The sequence below is a fragment of the Triticum aestivum genome, chromosome 4B (genome assembly GCF_018294505.1).
Source record: "Triticum aestivum cultivar Chinese Spring chromosome 4B, IWGSC CS RefSeq v2.1, whole genome shotgun sequence".
Classification (NCBI taxonomy): domain Eukaryota; kingdom Viridiplantae; phylum Streptophyta; class Magnoliopsida; order Poales; family Poaceae; genus Triticum; species Triticum aestivum.
This window is the reverse complement of record NC_057804.1, coordinates 393,044,402-393,060,658: the sequence shown is the minus strand read 5'-3', so window position 1 is coordinate 393,060,658 and position 16,257 is coordinate 393,044,402.

Here is a 16,257-nt window from a genome sequence, read left to right as displayed (position 1 = left end):
TAATGGCGCACCCTGGCCTATACTAATGGCGCACCCGCGGTGCGCCATTAGTATACCTACTAATGGCGCACCCGCGGTGCGCCATTAGTATACCAGATACTAATGGCGCACCAGGTGGTGCGCCATTAGTAAAAATTACTAATGGTGTGCTATTAATGGCGCACCACAGGTGCGCCATTAATGGCCATACTAGGTGCGCCATTAGTAGGGGTTTTTCTAGTAGTGTGCAATGAACTGCTGCCTCTCCAAGGCCTGCTTCCGGACTTTCTGCTTAACAGGTCTGGCATGTGGGCAGACATCAAGGTGGTGCTCGATTACCTCCCTGGGAACACCGGGGATATCAGATGGTTGCCAAGAAAACACATCGACATTCGCCCGCAGGAAGGCAACGAGCGTGCTTTCCTATTTGTCATCAAGGGTGGCGTTGATGGTAAAAGTACCATCAACGCCAGCCAGCCTTGCCAGGACCTTTTTCACTTGCGGAGCAGCAACCTTGGATCTCTTGCTATTAGAACACTCTGGCACGTCGTCAACGGGTGCCGTTCACTCGGAGGGGGCACGCTTCCCAGACTCTATGCTAGAGGACCTACAATCCTGTTTCTTTACTTTGCTCTCCTTGGCGGGAACTGCTGCCGTCGTAGCCTCTGCCGTGACTGCGTCCCTATACATCTTGTCCACAAAAATGATGGCATCTTTCTCATCTGACGGGATGGTGAGGACTCCTAGAGTCCCAGGCGTCTTCAGGGTATTTTAGGCATAGTGGGATGCCGCCATGAATTTAGCCAAGGTCGGGCGTCCAAGGATCCCATTGTACAGCAGGGGGAGGTCAACTACGTCAAACACAATCTTCTCAGTACGGTAGTTAAGCTCTCCCCCAAATGTTACTGGCAACATAATCTTCCCTTTAGGATGACTCCTGCCGGGGTTGACTCCTTGAAACGTGCCTGTAACCTCTAACCCTTCTTCTGCTATCTAAAGCCTGTTGATAATTGCTGGGGAAATCAGATTCAGTCCGGCCCCACCGTCCACCAACATCTTTGTGACCCTGAGTTTGTGAATTGTTGGAGAAACCAACAAAGGCAGGCATCCTACCGCAGTAGTGCGGCTAGGATGGTCCTCTTCGTCGAAGATGATGGGCGTGCGGGACCATTTGAGCGGCTTCTGGGCCTCCGGCGCTGGTTCCACGACATTTACTTCCTGAGCCCATCGCTTGAGTTGGCGATGAGAGGCGTGCAAAGATGCACCTCCGTCAATGCACAGGGCGTTTGTGGCGTTTTGGAACTCCTGCTCATTGGTTTCTCTTCATCCCCCTCTTCACTCTCATCACTACAGACTACTTTCTCCTGGCCCCTGATACGTTTCCAACATATCTATAATTTTTGATTGTTCCATGCTATTATATTACCCGTTTTGGATGTTTATGGGCTTTACTTTATAAATTTATATCATTTTTGGGACTAACCTACTAACCGGAGGCCCAGCCCGTATTGCTGTTTTTTGCCTATTTCTGTATTTCGAAGAAAAGGAATATCAAACGGAGTCCAAACGGAATGAAACCTTCGGGAGCGTGATTTTTGGAACAAACGTGATCCAGAGGACTTGGAGTGCAAACCAAGAAGCAGCCAAGGCTGCCATGAGGGTGGAGGGCGCGCCCCTATCTCGTGCGCCCCTCGGGCGGCCACCGACCTACTTCTTCCTCCTATATATACCCACATACCCCGAAAACATCAGGGGAGCCAACGAAAAACTATTTCCACCACCGTAACCTTCTGTATCCACCAGATCCCATCTTGGAGCCTTCGCCGGCGCGCTGCCGGAGGGGGAATCGACCATGGAGGGCTTCTACATCAACACCATAGCCCCTCCGATGAGTTGTGAGTAGTTTACCACAGACCTTCGGGTCCATATTTGTTAGCTACATGGATTCTTCTCTCTTTTTGGATCTCAATACCATGTTCTCCCCCTCTCTTGTGGAGATCTATTCGATGTAACACTTTTTGCGGTATGTTTGTCGAGATCCGATGAATTGTGGTTTATGATCAAGTTTATCTATGAGAAATATTTGAATCTTCTCTGAATTCTTTTATGTATGCTTGAGTTATCTTTGCAAGTCTCTTCGAATTATCAATTTGGTTTGGCCTACAAGATTGATCTTTCTTGCAATGGGAGAAGTGCTTAGCTTTGGGTTCAATCTTGCGGTGTCCTTACCCAGTGACAATAGGGGTTGCAAGGCACGTATTGTATTGCTACCATCGAGGATAAAAAGATGGGGTTTATATCATATTGCATGAGTTTATCCCTCTATATCATGTCATCTTTCTTAATGCGTTACTCTGTTCTTATGAACTTAATACTCTAGATGCATGTTGGATAGCGGTCGATGTGTGGAGTAATAGTAGTAGATGCAGGCAGGAGTCGGTCTACTTGTCACGGACGTGATGCCTATATACATGATCATGCCTAGATAATCTCATAATTATTCCCTTTTCTATCAATTGGTCGACAGTAATTTGTTCACCCACCATAATACTTATGCTATCTTGAGAGAAGCCACTAGTGAAATCTATGGCCCCCGGGTCTATCTTGTATCATATAAGCATTCAATCTACTTTTATTTGCATCTTTACTTTTCCAATCTATATTATAAAATACCAAAAATATATTTATCTTATCACACTATCTCTATCAGATCTCACTTTCGCAAGTGGCCGTGAAGGGATTGACAACCCCTTTATTGCGTTGGTTGTGAGTTCTTTGTTTGTTTGTGTAGGTGCATGGGACTTTTGAGGAGCCTCCTACTGGATTGATACCTTGGTTCTCAAAAACTGAGGAAAATACTTACACTACTATTGCTGCATCACCCTTTCCTCTTCAAGGAAAACCAACGCAAGCTCAAGACATAGCAGCCCCCGGCGGGTTTTCCTTTGTGCCGAAAGGGCTTGCCGGTGTGATTTGCTCCATCGCCTCGGCCCTTACCGCCAGTGACATTCTGACCCTTTTCCTTATCTCGCTTCTCATATTTTCCCCTTTGTCTCTTGACCAACTGCTCGACCTGATAGCACTCCTGAAGGCTGTGGCCTTGGTCCGGTGGATCTTGCAGTACGGCTCATCGCCCTTCCCGGCCTTCTCAGCACCTGCAGCCTCCTTGTCGGGGGCCTCAGTCTTGGCGATCTTGCTGGTACTAGGGGTGCCTGACCCTTCAACAGTCAACACTGCTTTATCCCTTCGCTTCTTACTGTGCTTCTTGGGCTTCTTCTGACTACTGTATTCATCATCATCCTCTGAATCAACATCAATGCAATCTTCTTCTCCAGGCAACTTGCTACCTTCCTCCATCCGGGCACACTTATCCGCTAGGGTGTACAACTTCTTCACAATCTTGGGCAACCGCACATTCATCTTGGCACGAGTTCGGCAGTTGCACATATTGGACTGGAAGGCAGCTATCACGGCTGCTGGATGGATATTTGGAATATTCCTATGAACTTTACTGAACCTTTGCAAATACTTACGGAGGGTTTCTCCTTCCTTCTGCTAGAGAAGTTGCAGATCGCCGGGGTGGCCTGGCTCCTGGTGGCCACCGGTGAAAGCGCCGATGAACTCATGGCACAGATCTTCCCACGGCAAAATGGAGTTCTCCCGCGGGTGCATCAGCCAAGACCTCACGTTGGATTTGAGTGCCAACGGGAAGTAGTTGGCAAACACCTTCTCATCCCTTCCCCCGGCAACCTGAACAATGATTGTGTATATGCTCAGGAACTCTGCCGGGTTCAGTATTTCGTCGTACTTCTCAGGTATCTCTGGCTTCAACGTGCGGACGGACGGCCAAGAGACTTGCCACAACTCATGAGTGAAGGCAGGGCGGCCAACCTTGAAGGGTAGGAGCCTGTCAGCACGAAGAGTGGGCTCGTCGATGTCGGGGCCGCTGCACCCGTTGGCTCGGAGGAGGTTATCACGATGTTGCTCGACGACGCACACGTCTCCTCTCTGCCCGTCTTCCAGGATTCTCCGTTGTCCTGGACGTGCCTGAGGATCAGAAGAGGCCATCGAGGCGTCATCAGGGTCTTGATTTGGTCGTGCCTGCACCGACCACCATGGCGGGGATTGCACCGTGGGGACGGCCTCCTCCGTGTGGGCAGCAGCATAGGTTGTTGCCATGGCTTGGGGAGGTCGTGGCGGGGCAGCTCGTCATGAGCCCTCGGCTTTGGCGAAACCGAGCAGACTTTGGATGGTGGTGCGCCACTCGTCCATCTATTTGGCCGCTGGTGGAAACCTCAACAGCAGCTGTGCCCATGCCATGGCCTGTGAGGCTGTGCTTGGCATAGATGATGATGATGTCGATCATGCCATTGCTTGGCTCCTGGCGGAGCCAGTGGCAGCTGCACTACACCCCCGCTGCTGTGGTGGAACCACTTGGGCAGCAGTGTGGAAAGGCGGAGGTGCTTAAGGGCCATCAGCATCGTTGGGCGCACAAGTTTGGTCGGCCTGCCCTGGGGAGAGCGCATGCGCAGCAGTCATGCCCGCAGCAAGGACGGTGACTCGCACCAGGCCGAGCGCCATCACTGTGGCTGCGTGAAAGTGCAACTAATCCCTGGGTGGTTTGGGCGATTCTTAACAACATATAGTTCATTGAACTAATGCTATTTGAAGATAATCAGTTCAGAAAGTTCAATGTTTGGCATGGCATGGACTAGAGATGTGGACCCCTCAAAATGCAAAGGACATATATTGGCAACAAGCTTAAGACTCTACATTTTCATTTTAGTGATCCAAGATCAAATTGATTCCATAGGAAAGCCAATACTATTAAAAGGGGATGAGGTGTTTCTTAATGGGGTTACTTGCTCAAAATGCTTTGTGATATGCTCCAAAACCCTCAGCCACTTTCTCACATCCACATATGTCCTAAACACAAAACTCAAATTCGGCCCCATCGGTTTGATCTATCCGGCGCCACCGAGTTTCACTTGACATAGCCACTGCCACAAACCCTAGTTACTTCGGTCTCACCGACAGGGATCTCGGTCTCACCGAGATCGGATTGCAAACTCTCTGTTTACTTTTTATAACATTTCGGTCTCACCAAAAGAGCAATTCGGTCCCACCGAGTCTGCATTGCAAACTCCCTATATCCTTTTCATAACACTTCGGTCCCACCGAAGTGAGCGAATCGGTCCCACCGAGTTTCCCTGACCAACCCTCTATGTACCTATTTGCTGAAATCGGTCCCACCGATTTTATGTGATCGGTCACACCGAGATTATGTTATGCCCTAGCCCTAGCATATCGGTCCCACCAAGATGACTATCGGTCCCACCGAAAATCCTAACTTTCACATTTTTACCTAGATCGGTCTGACCGAGTTTGCTGTTTCGGTCCCACAGAGTTTGGGAATCTGTGTGTAATGGTTAGATTTTGTGTGGACGCTATATATACCCCTCCGCCCACTCTTCATTCATGGAGAGAGCCATTAGAACGAACCTACAGTTCCACTACTCATTTTCTGAGAGAGAACCACCTACTCATGTGTTGAGGGCAAGATATTCCAATCCTACCATATGAATCTTGATCTCTAGCCTTTCCCAAGCTGCTGTCCACTCAAATCATCTATCCACCATAGCCAAATATGTGAGACAGAGTTTGTTGGATGTTGGGTTCCAGCAGACCCTTAAGGTTCGAACTCTGGGGTGCGCGCGAAGATCTTCCCCCTACCAATCCACGTCCAATCGCCTCGGGAGAATCTAAGCTAAACGATGAACAGCATGAGGGACACAAGATTTATACTGGTTCGGGCCACGGTTGTGGTGTAATATCTTACTCCAGTGTGTGGTGTGGTGGATTGCCTCAGGGGCCGATGTTGAACAGTACAAGGGGAAGAACAGCCTCACGAGAGGTGTTCTTGAGCTGGTGCGTTGTTCTTTGTAGGAAAAGGATTCTCCTCGTTAGCTAGGTGAGAACTCAATGAGATATCTCTCTCTATTGTGGTGGCTAGCTCTATATATAGAGACCCTGGTCCTCTTCCCAAATATTGAGCGGGAAGGGTGCCAACAACGGCCATTTTGAAGGGGAACATCTAGTACAAGCTATCCAGACTAAAGTTGGTCTTCAACTGCCAAAGGCACTGGCGATGACGCCATCTTGGGCTCCACGGTGACCTCCATCCTGCCGCTCTGCTGGTCTTGGTCTCGTTGCACCGAAATGGTAATCTTTGCCTGATGCCTCGGTACTCCATGCTTGTGCTTGCCCGCTGTCGGTGTCAAAACCGGCGGATCTCGGGTAGGGGGTCCTGAACTGTGCGTCTAGGCGGATGGTAACAGGAGACAAGGGACACGATGTTTTACCCAGGTTTGGGCCCTCTTGATGGAGGTAAAACCCTACGTCCTGCTTGATTGATATTGATATTGTGGATGTTTACAAGAGTGGATCTACCACGAGATCAAGGAGGCTAAACCCTAGAAGCTAGCCTATGGTATGATTGTAATGGTTGTTGTTGTTGTTGGGTCCTACGGACTAGAGCCATCCGGTTTATATAGACACCGGAGAGGGCTAGGGTTACATAGAGTCGGTTACAATGGTAGGAGATCTACGTATCCGTATCGCCAAGCTTGCCTTCCACGCCAAGGAAAGTCCCATCCGGACACGGGACGAAGTCTTCAATCTTGTATCTTCATAGTCTTGGAGTCCGGTCGATGATGATAGTCCGGCCGATGATAGTTCGGCTGATGATGGTAGTCCGGCTATCCGGACACCCCCTAATCCAGGACTCCCTCAGTAGCCCCTGAACCAGGCTTCAATGACAATAAGTCCGGCGCGTATATTGCCTGGCATTGCAAGGCGGGTTCCTCCTCCGAATGATAGAAGATTGTGAACACCAGGATAGTGTCCGGCTCTGCAAAATAAATTCCACATTCCACCATAGAGAGAATAATATATACACAAGTTCAATCTGCTGACGTTTTTTGCGGCATGATGTCACACCACTACCAAGCCATTACTTGAATCGTTTTTTACTATACCACCTCAGCGCATTTAGCGAAGCGGTTTCCTTGGCACGTCTTGTCGAAGCAGAGATCGTGTTCCCCCTTAATCCGGGATTCTCATCAACACGGACGTGGGTAACCCAACCGCGCCATTGATGGTGACGCTTGGGGGATAAGCGAGTTTTACTAGGCCGGTGGGGGACGCGTAGACTTCGCCCACCCATATAAGGGATAAGGATTCACCTTTTCACCTACGCCTTCTTCCTCCTTTGCTTATCCATCTCCGCGCACTTGAGCTCCAGCGCCCAAGCCCGCACATCTCGTCTCAACCTTCCCCAGTCCTGTCTGGAGCAGGAGGCAAGTGGATGACCTCCTCCGTTACGGAGGAGCACATCGAAAGATTGCGCAGCGCCGGCTACCTGTCCGGCAACATCGCGCACCGGCTACCCGACGAGGGGCAGCTCATCCCCACCCCCAGGCCCCATGAGAGGGTCGTTTTTCTTCCCCACTTCCTCCGCGGACTGGGCTTTCCACTTCACCCCTTTGTTCGGGGGCTCATGTACTACTACGGCCTGGATTTCCATGATCTAGCGCCGAACTTCATCCTCAACATCTCGGCGTTTATCATCGTGTGCGAGGCCTTCCTCTGCATCCAGCCCCACTTCGGCTTGTGGCTCAAGACCTTCAATGTCAAGCCGAAGGTAGTGAAGGGCACTCAAGCGGAGTGCGGAGGCGCCATGTTGGGCAAGATGCCCAACGTCCTTTGGTTCGAAGAGGCCTTCGTGGAATCCGTCAACGGGTGGCAATCGGGGTGGTTCTATATCACCGAGCCGCGCGACCCTACGTGGGCGGCGGCCCCCGAGTTCAGATCTGGTATCCCCACGCAGCTCACCTCCTGGAAAGAGAAGGGCTTGCTGTGGGGTAGTTCGGAGGAGCTGACGGGACTCCAAGCCTGTATCCAGAAGCTGGTGAAGAATCTCAGGCTGGTTAACATGGTCCAAGTCATGCTCGTCCGCCGGATTCTCCCATGCCAAGAGCGGGCATTCAATCTGTGGGAGTTCAATCCGGAACAGCACCAGGCGCTGAGCGGGCTCTTCGACACGACGTATGAAGGCGCCTGGAGGGTGCTGTTTAAGGGCGCCGAAGCCCCCGCATCCGCGACTGAAGATCGCGGATTTCGCTCGCAGCGCCAAGCCGACAATGTAAGTGATTCTACCCCTTTACGGGACACTTGCTTTTCATAGTTTGACTCTATGCGGGTTTTAATTTCCCCTTTTCCTTTGATAGGACTGGATGAGGAAGGCGGAGCAGATTATCTGCCTGGCTCCTATGCCAGAAAACCCAGTAGACGCCCATCTAGCGAGGCTGCTGGTCCCGGCACCGCACGTGGTGCCGGAGAAGAAGGCCAAGAAGGAGGCCACGGGTGCTCGAAAGAGTTCCCGTTTTCAGGTGTCCGACGACTCCGGGGCAAACTCCTCCCCCGAAAATGAGGAGGAGAAAGAGGACTCTCTCCCAGAGGAGGGAGAGAGGAAGAGGAAGGCTTCCCCAACAGGGGAGGCCGAAGGGTCCAAGAGGGGAAGGACTATTCCCCCGGACAACTCCGCCAACATCAACGTTGGCGAGGAAGAATGGCCTTCAAGGGACAGGCCTCCGGCGAGATCGTAAGTATTCGGATTCCTGAATGATTTATAATTTCTTTTTCTGCGTCACATAGTGTCATTCTGATGCCGCATGCTGCCTGTAGTCCGGCCAATGATGATCTCCCCGCTTCATCGAGCGGGTCGTTGGCTCCATCGGATGTAGACTCCATCCCGACTGCCTCCACCCCTCGCGACACCGAGGACGCCGAGGTGGGATCCCGAGAAGGGACCCATCAGGGGGAGGCTCCGGAGGCGCCACAAGGCGGCCGCTCGGACTTTGCACCAGACTCCGCATTAGAACCCGCAGCGGTTCCGGAGTCCGGCCGGCGGCCCCTTCGCATGAAGGGCAAGACCGTGACGCCGGCGGCTTCCGTCCAACCGGAGGCGCCGGACAATTTGTTGGAGGCGCTCCAGAGCGCTTCCATCAAGGAAGAACACCACACTATTATGAGTGCTGTGATTCAGAAGGTACAGCTTGCCAAGAGTGGGCTGACCGAAGCTTGCAGTAGCCTTCTATCAGGCTTTGAGGTAAGAAGTTAAAAATATGCAATGTAATACCGCATAGACAGTAGCCCCTGATGCTCGGTTCGGTGTTCGGAAAGAAAAGCCGGACTGAGGATCTGAAAAAAAAGAAGAAATACGCAGGGTTGCTAAAAAATTATGTCAATATGGGTTGCAGGCTGTGCTGCTGACCTCTGCCGCACTGACTGTGGAGGTCGGTGCTTTGAAGCAGGAGCTCGAGCGGTCCAAGCAAGAGCTCGGCCACGCCAAGAAGCAGCTCCAGGACAAAGAAGGTGAGTAACACCACTTTGAACTTGTACCTTACAGAAAAGGATTTAGGTTGCCACAAAAAATAACAAGGATAACATGGGTACTGCAGGGGCCACGAACGAGGTGGCGACCCTGAAGGAGGCCGTGTCCGCGGCCGAACACAATGCGGCCGCGGAACGGGCAGAGCGAGAAAAGCAGGAGGCGCGGGTGGTGGTGGTTCGGCAAGAGCTCCAGGCTCTCATGGAAAAGCATGAGAGTTTGGAGCGTGACTCAAAGACTCGAGAGTCCGAGCTTGCCTCGGCTCTCGAAAGTGCCAAAACTGCCAAGGCCGATGCCCATAAATCCCTTTAGGAGATTGAGTTGGTGAGGAAGATAGCGGCGGGTAAGGCATTTTTCATGCAAAGCAAGCATGTGAATGTAAATTACGTGTTACTTACCCGAATTCGGAGCTCTCCAGGGGCGTTTGCAGATCTGCCTTGCAGTGTGTCTGATGCCGCCGCATTCTACCGAGCCGAGGAGGGGAGCTCAACGGAGAAGGTCTTCTGGTCTCAGTATGCTGAGGCCGGCCATCCGGTGCCCCCTAGCGACCAGCTGAAGCAGCTGGTCGAGCTCCACAAGGTGGCCGAGCAGGCCATGAAGGGCCTCATAGTCCGGCTGTGGCCTGGAGAGGCCATGCCTGGGAGCTACTTCGGCCTTGTGCGACGGTTGGTGGATACGTGCCCCTGGGTGGAGGTTATCAAGCGCTCCGCCTGTATTGAAGGTGCTCGTCGGGCCCTTGCCCGCGCAAAGGTGCATTGAGGCAAGCTGGATGCGGAGAAGCTAATCACTGACGCGCCACCAGCGGGCAAGGAATATCGTACGCCCGAGATGTACTATAAGACTGTCCTGAAGGGTGCCCGCAAGATTGCGGATGAGTGCCCCAGGGATGTAATTATTGAGTAAATTCGCAATGTGTTATCCTGTGTGCTGAAAACTTTGTTCATATGCGCTAAGCAACACTTGTTAATTTAAAATATTACCTTCTATGCGGAAGTTTATTAAATCTGAGAGATGGCAAGTCGTCGGCTTCAGCCCCCATGCCACGAGTGCTGGGGTGTTCGGGATAAACTTGAGCACTCTTGTTCCCATTTTTGGGTCCATCTAGGGAGGCGCTCAACACAACGAACAAGGCAACCAGACTTATGGTGCTTGAACACTCCCACTTAGCCATAGAATTCTATAATTTTAAATTTCGGCGAAGCCCCTAGTATTCGGAAGACCGAATTCGGGGCGCTATCCACGCCTTCGTCGGACATTATCCGGTACTTCGCTCGAAGCGGCGTAGGTCTTTAAGGACCCGAAAAGACCTCTCGAACAGCGACCATTCTCTTGCCTTATCATGACAGTCAGTTTTAGCTTTCTCCACTGAGGATTTAACCCGGCTCAACTGGGGCGCAATCGCAGTGGTTCTCCCAGTGCTACCTTAGCCGATAGAATGAAACGTAAGGTGCCAAACATGGGAGCCGGGCAAACCCAACTATTGACCCAAGACATGATTCGGAGCCGATTCATATAATGCTATAAGTTCGGGGTGCCGCACTTGTGAAAGTGTTAGGACTTCCAGTGTCCACGCCAGGAGGCCTGGGCCATGGTAAAGACGCGGTACAAGAAGGCGGATCCCAACCACATGCCCGAAGTCGGACCTGTGGGGCCCGATGGGAAGGAGATCCCTGTGAGTTTAGTATACGGCCAAGTAGAGTTGGCCGCTAAATTTTCCCAACAGGACTGTAAATTAGACAACCTGTTAGACGGGATTGAGGAAGAATACAATCAGTCGATTTGACAATGTATTATAAAATGACATATAAAATGCCTTCTAGCCGGATTGTAGATCATTTGTCTTTGCCGACCTTTTCGCTTCGACCTCGGGACCCTAGAGTCCGGAGTGTGTCCGAATACCTTCTCGGTTAAGAAACAACCGGGGTATGCATGGAGACCAGGCGTAGGGGTCATTAGTACTTTATCGGACAAGTGCCCAACTAGTTATGTTATATTACATGGGTAGTAAGAAACATATTCTAGGGAGAATAGTTCCGTTAAGGGTTCCTTTCCTCTGGGGGTGGCATGCCCTAAAGTGCATGTCCGGACTGCGGAAAAAGTAGAAAAGCATCTGGGGGCAGATAAATAAGTGGATAAAAAATCATCTTTTACGTCACCGACCAAATATTCCCTTAAGAACGCTAGCTTTCGGCTTCACCCAGTCTGAGGTACACATCCGGCTGACCTGGCAGTAACAATCGCAGAGGTGCTCCCTTTACCTCCTAGCCGAACAATCGGGAATGTAGGGGTAAGCACAGGAGCCAGGCAACCCAGCTTGGCCAAAACTTAAGTCATATCGATGCATATAATGGTGAATAAAAGGTACATGTGGAGGCTTGACACATGTGTTGGGCATGAAGCCCTTATAATGAAGCTTCTGGTAAAGACGCCCCCAGGTATAATGAGTGCGGATAGCACATCAATTGCGCGCGAACGATGCACAAGTAGGCTTTTTAAGGCTTTGATGAATAGGGTTGAGAAGAAAAAGATAAACAAAAGGCAGCTGAAGTAGTAAAAAAAATTGGATAGGGGGAACGCGACGAACTCTTAGTCCGGCGCTAGGCACAGAATCTTCAGAGGCGGGCTTCGTCCCATGGGTTCGGCTCGAGTCGGTTATCCGACGTATTTCGTAGACGGTACGCTCCGCCGGTCAAGACTTTATCGATGATTAAGGGGCCTTCCCATTTGGGCTTGAGCTTGTCCTTTTTCTTGTCCGGCAGGCGTAGAACCAGTTCGCCAACGTTGTAAGTCTTGGCCCGTACTTCTCTCCTTTGGTATCTTCGAGCCTGCTGCTGATAGAATGCGGAACGAGCCTTGGCGACGTCGTGTTCTTCCTCCAATGCGTCCAAGCTGTCCTGCCGATCCAAGTCGGCTTCTCTTTCTTCGTACATGCGCACTCGAGGTGAGTCATGAATTATGTCGCAGGGCAAAACTGCTTCTGCGCCGTCCCCATCTTTTGGGGTGTCCACCGTGTATATGTCGTATGACGAGGTGGTCTTCCAGTGTCCTGTAGGCACTGGTTCTTGATAATCTTCGGCATCGTCGTCCATACCGTCGATGTCTTCGGAGTCGTAGTTGAGTACGTCGGTTAGATCGTCGACGGTGGTTACGAAGTGGGTGGTGGGTGGGCTCTGAATTTCTTCGTCGTCCGCGTCCCAACCATCCTGGCCGTAGTTCGGCCAGGGCTCTCCGGATAGCGAGAGATGCTTCAGCGAATTTAAGATATCACCGAAGGGTGAGTGCTGAAAGATGTCCGCAGTGGTGAATTCCATGATCGGCGCCCAATCGGATTCGACTGGCAGGGGCGCAGGAGGTTCGGAGTCCGGCAGAGAGTCCGGCAACTCGGAGTCATGAGCTTTATGCGGGACAAGGTAAGTGTTCGGCTCCATCGCCGTAGAAGTTGCAGCTCCCGAGGCGGTGTCCAGCCATCCGTCCTCGATCTGAGCGATCGGCTCCGGACTATGGGTCGGAGCGGATTCTTGTGCGGCCTCCAAGGTGCTTTCCGGCGGCAGAGTTAGGTCGTGCCCATCGTGACAGCGCGGCACGCTCGGCTGTGGCTCAGATCCATCGAAGATCAAGTCCCCGCGGATATCGGTCGTGAAGTTTAGGCTTCCAAACCTGACCTGACGGCCAGGGGCATAGCTTTCGATCTGCTCCAGATGGCCAAGTGAGTTGGCCCGCAGTGCGAAGCCGCCGAATACGAAGATCTGTCCGGGGAGAAAAGCCTCACCCAGGACTGTCGTTGTCGATTGAAGAGGCCATCAAGCCTATCGGTGACGACATAAAGGAACTCTCAATGAAAGCACCAATGTCGGTGTCAAAACCGGCATATCTCGGGTAGGGGGTCCCGAACTGTGCGTCTAGGCGGATGGTAACAGGAGACAAGGGACACGATGTTTTACCCAGGTTCGGGCCCTCTTGATGGAGGTAAAACCCTACGTCCTACTTGATTGATATTGATATTGTGGATGTTTACAAGAGTGGATCTACCACGAGATCAAGGAGGCTAAACCCTAGAAGGTAGCCTATGGTATGATTGTAATGGTTGTTGTTGTTGTTGGGTCCTACGGACTAGAGCTATCCGTTTTATATAGACACCGGAGAGGGCTAGGGTTACATAGAGTCGGTTACAATGGTAGGAGATCTACGTATCCGTATCGCCAAGCTTGCCTTCCATGCCAAGGAAAGTCCCATCCGGACACGGGACGAAGTCTTCAATCTTGTATCTTCATAGTCTTGGAGTCCGGTCGATGATGATAGTCTGGCCGATGATAGTTCGGCTGATGATGGTAGTCCGGCTATCCGGACACCCCCTAATCCAGGACTCCCTCACCCGCTTTGCACCAAAGAGGAAACAAGGACAATACGCAGGCCGGCGCCCGCCTGGTCTTGATCGTCACAACTTGCGTCACGAGCACCTCGCGAGGTACCCTTGCCTTGATCTCTCCGCCTCCTCGTGAGTCTGCCTGGCGAGGCCGCTCCTGAGGAGGCCTTGCGTCATTCGCCCCGCGAGGCTTTGGCCCTCGCGAGGGTCTTGAGTTTGTGTTGATGAAGATGGGCCGCACTGGGCCACCACTTGAGCCACGCCGCAGGCCACAGGCAGGCAAGTCTGGGGACCCCGTTCCTAGAATGCCGACAGTAGCCCCCGAGCCCAAGGCACGCTCGGACTTGGCTTAGCAGAGAAGCGAAGGGCAAGTGCGGAGCGCCGCGGGCCCCAACAGCCTGCAGCCTTGGGCACCACGTGGTGGTTGATTGGACGTGGGCGTCTCCGCTTCCCCATGCTGCCTCGGCAACTGCCCGATTTGACAAGTCCCTGCATGCAAAAATGAGTCATGATTACCCGCGATCGTGGAGGCCGACGGTTGGCCTCCTCTGGACTATAAGTACAGACGGGCGAGAGCCACCGCAGTCCATCTCTTCCGGCTTCACTCCTTCTTTCTCGCCCCTCCTCCATCTTCATGCCAATGGCGCCGATCCTCCGATTCTTAGTGGAAGGGAAAGGGAAGGCCCCCCAAGAGGGTCCCGACCTGCTCCCGCCGAAGAAGCGGCCGGTCCCTGGCCACCGTGACGAGGTTGCGCGGTAGGAGACATTGAGGCCTTGGTACGAGCGGCCACCGCCTGGGTTTCCGCTGCCCTTGTACGCCCGGGCTGAGGGCCCTAGAGAAGGAGACACCGAGCGGCACCGCCTGTGCTGCCGGCGACGCTGACGAATCACGGTGGTGCGCGTCATCGCCCCTGGAGTCCATGCCTAGGGCTCTTCTCGCGAGCTCGTGTTTCACGCCGCCATGCCTCCAAGCTCTTGGATTCGCCTTCCTCCCTCCTTCACCTTCGAGATGCCGCCGAGAGGGCCTCTTGAGTTCTGGCTGCAGCACGCTGACTGCAGTACCCCTGCGACCGGAGCGGAGGTTGAGGTTGTTGCTCCGGGCAAGGTCTACAAGACCCGGGGCTGGGGCGAGATCGCCCGGGTCTGCCGAACAGGAGGTTCCCTCGTGATTCATTTTGAATACGATGGCGCCTCCTTGATGTTCTTCAAGGTCTTCGACGCGGAAGGACGCCAACTGGAGTCCTGCCCTAGGGAAGGCGGCCGGGGCATCGAAGTGGCGAGGGCTAGGCCAGCCAACCGCTTCCCCAGCAGCTCCTCTGGTAGCAGCGGAGAAGCCGGAGGGTCCAGCAACTCTCCCGAGCTTCTCGGGACTCCAGAGACGAGCGACGACAACTACAAGCCCCCGAGCTCACGTCGTGCTCAGAGCAGAGCAGCTGCATCAGGCCGCCGGCGTGGCTGATCTGGATGGGGTTGGCGCCGGTGCTTGGTGGCCCACTATTGATGATGGCATCGACCATGGAGGCATGCGTAGTTAGTGTCCCTTAGGATTAGCACCTTTTGTTCCCTGTGAGGAATCAAGGAAACACCATAGGGGCATGTAAAGTGTCTACTATGTCTTTTGTGAATATTATCCTTATTATGGAGTGGTGCGAGATTCTTGTTCTATCTCGGCTCGGCTCCCCCTATCTATCCTCACGAGGGCTTGATGCTCTACGCTGACAGGTCCCGGTCCCCAGGCAGGCTTCAGCCGTTGCTGGTATGCCAGGTCATGATGTCGTGGTCAAGGCCAGGAAGTGAGCGGCCCGAGGTCCAGTAAGAGCCCCTGAGGCGCGATGCTTAGGAGATCCCCTTTAGCACTCAAGCAGCCTCCGCTGGGCGAGAAAGGAAGGCAACGTCGCCGTGACAGAACCGCATTAGGCGAGGGTTTGGTGTCGCGTTGATTTAGCTTTTCCAGGAGCGTGACTTATCTCAGGAGCTTGGAGTCATTCCTTGGCAAGGTGTCGGACCTGCACATCGGCAGTTGGGATGTCGCTGGGTTAGGCCCTCGTGAGCTTCTCCCCTCCTCCCCGCACTTTCCTTCATGCTCTACGTCCTCGGGTCCCGGCCCTCGAGTGAGCTCAGCCGCCACTGGTATGACAGGTCGGGACACCGTGGGTCAAGGCCAGGGGATGAGGGCTGGAGAGCCAGTAAGAGCCCCTGAGTCGTGATGCTCAGGCGCCCCCCTTTTAACACACCAGCGGATCGCACGGGAGAGAGAGAGAGTGAGAGCTCATGACGCCCCCCACGTTATTCCTTAGGTGGACCCTGTAAACCAACCCGAGGAAAACAAGGACTGCCATTACGGTTGCCAGCCAGCCATTGGTTGCTCCGAGGGAGTGATTGAGGCACTGAGGGCCTGGTGAGGTAGCGCCTTGCGGGGCTGCCGCAGTCAAAGATCGACCACTCAGATTTGTCGACGTTGCAG